At 47.2% G+C, this 2,666-nt stretch overlaps 1 non-coding gene across 1 annotated transcript; it reads left to right on the forward strand.

Annotated features, from left to right (window-relative positions):
• The first annotated feature begins 1,603 nt into the window (after positions 1 to 1,603).
• On the forward strand, positions 1,604 to 1,676 carry TRNAY-GUA (transfer RNA tyrosine (anticodon GUA)). The gene has a single exon. It is a non-coding gene; the product is annotated as a tRNA-Tyr (tRNA).
• The last annotated feature ends 990 nt before the right edge of the window (positions 1,677 to 2,666 follow it).

Genomic DNA, 2,666 nt, shown 5'->3' on the forward strand with positions numbered 1-2,666 from the left:
GCAATGGTTAGCGCGTTCAGCTGTTAACCAATAGGTTGGTGGTTCGAGCCCACCCGGGAGCGGTGTTGTGAAGTCTCAAATGTAACGTAAAAAGGCAAAGTTTTTCCACTATACCTGACGAACATTTATTTTTTGGGCTTCCGTGGCGCAATGGTTAGCGCGTTCGGCTGTTAAACGAAAGGTTGGTGGTTCGAGCCCACCCGGGAGCGGTGTTATGGGATCTCAAATGTAACGTAAAAAGTCAGAGTTTTTCCACAATACCTGACGAACATTTAGTTTTTGGGCTTCCGTGGCGCAATGGTTAGCGCGTTCAGCTGTTAACCGAAAGGTTGGTGGTTCGAGCCCACCCGGAAGAGGTGTTGTGGGGTCTCAAATGTAACGTAAAAAGTCAGTTTTTCCACAATAACTGACGAACATTTAATTTTTGGGCTTCCGTGGCGCATTTTTTAGCGCGTTCAGCTGTTAACCGAAAGTCTGGTGGTTCGAGCCCACCCGGGAGAGGTGTTGTGGGGTCTCTGATGTAGCGTGAAAAGTCATAATTTTTCCACAATACCTGACAACCATTTAATTTCAGAGCTTCCGTGGCTCAATGCTTAGAGCGTTCGGCTGTTATCTAATAGGTTGGTGGTTCGAGCCCAGCCGGGAGCGGTGTTATGGGTTCTCAAATGTAACGTTAAAAGCCAAAGTTTTTCCAAAATACCTGACGACCATTTATAGTTTGGGCTTCCGTGGCGCAATGGTTAGCGCGTTCGGCTGTTAACCGAAAGGTTGGTGGTTCGAGCCCACCCGGGAGCGGTGTTATGGGATCTCAAATGTAACGTAAAAAGTCAGAGTTTTTCCACAATAGCTAACGAACATTTAAATTTTGGGCTTCCGTCGCGCAATGGTTAGCGCGTTCAGCTGTTAACCGAAAGGTTGGTGGTTCGAGCCCACCCGGAAGCGGTGTTATGGGATCTCAATGTAACGTAAAAAGTCAGAGTTTTTCCACAATACCTGACAACCATTCAATTTCTGAGCTTCCGTGGCTCAATGGTTAACGCGTTCGGCTGTTAACCAATAGGTTGGTGGTTCGAGCCCACCCGGGAGCGGTGTTATGGGATCTCAAATGTAACGTAAAAAGTCAGAGTTTTTCCACAATACCTGACGAACATTTAAATTTTAGACTTCCGTGGCGCAATGGTTAGCGCGTTCAGCTGTTAACCGAAAGGTTGGTGGCTCGAGCCCACCCGGGAGAGGTGTTGTGGGATCTCAGATGTAGCGTGAAAAGTCATAACTTTTCCACAATACCTGACAACCATTTAATTTCTGATCTTCCGTGGCTCAATGGTTAGCGCGTTCGGCTGTTAACCAATAGGTTGGTGGTTCGAGCCCACCCGGGAGCGGTGTTGTGAAGTGTCAAATGTAACGTAAAAAGGCAAAGTTTTTCCACTTTACCTGACGAACATTTATTTTTTGGGCTTCCGTGGCGCAATGGTTAGCGCGTTCGGCTGTTAAACGAAAGGTTGGTGGTTCGAGCCCACCCGGGAGCGGTGTTATGGGATCTCAAATGTAACGTAAAAAGTCAGAGTTTTTCCACAATACCTGACGAACATTTAGTTTTTGGGCTTCCGTGGCGCAATGGTTAGCGCGTTCAGCTGTAAACCGAAAGGTTGGTGGTTCGAGCCCACCCGGAAGAGGTGTTGTGGGGTCTCAAATGTAACGTAAAAAGTCAGAGTTTTTCCACAATACCTGACGAACATTTAATTTTTGGGCTTCCGTTACGCATTTTTTAGCGCGTTCAGCAGTTAACCGAAAGTCTGGTGGTTCGAGCCCACCCGGGAGAGGTGTTGTGGGGTCTCTGATGTAGCGTGAAAAGTCATAATTTTTCCACAATACCTGACAACCATTTAATTTCAGAGCTTCCGTGGCTCAATGCTTAGAGCGTTCGGCTGTTATCTAATAGGTTGGTGGTTCGAGCCCACCCGGGAGCGGTGTTATGGGTTCTCAAATGTAACGTAAAAAGCCAAAGTTTTTCCAAAATAGCTAACGAACATTTAAATTTTGGGCTTCCGTCACGCAATGGTTAGCGCGTTCAGCTGTTAACCGAAAGGTTGGTGGTTCGAGCCCACCCGGGAGCGGTGTTGCGAAGTGTCAAATGTAACGTAAAAAGGCAAAGTTTTTCCACAATACCTGACGAACATTTAATTTTCAGGCTTCCGTGGCGCAATGGTTAGCGCGTTCAGCTGTTAACCGAAAGGTTGGTGGTTCGAGCCCACACGGGAGCGGTGTTATGGGATGTCAAATGTAACGTAAAAAAACAGAGTTTTTCCACAATACCTGACGAACATTTAATTTTCAGGCTTCCGTGGCGCAATGGTTAGCGCGTTCAGCTGTTAACCGAAAGGTTGGTGGTTCGAGCCCACCCGGAAGCGGTGTTGTGGGGTCTCAAATGTAACGTAAAAAGGCAAAGTTTTTCCACAATACCTGACGAACATTTATTTTTTGGGCTTCCGTGGCGCAATGGATAGCGCGTTCGGCTGTTAACCGAAAGGTTGGTGGTTCGAGCCCACACGGTGGCGGTGTTATGGGATCTCAAATGTAACGTAAAAAGTCAGAGTTTTTCCACAATACCTGACGAACATTTAATTTTCAGGCTTCCGTGGCGCAATGGTTAGCGCGTTCAGCTG

Source organism: Phalangium opilio, unplaced genomic scaffold (assembly GCF_054372755.1).
Source record: "Phalangium opilio isolate 3A_F unplaced genomic scaffold, DU_Popi_V2 ptg000505l_1, whole genome shotgun sequence".
In the NCBI taxonomy this organism is placed as follows: Eukaryota; Metazoa; Arthropoda; class Arachnida; order Opiliones; family Phalangiidae; genus Phalangium; species Phalangium opilio.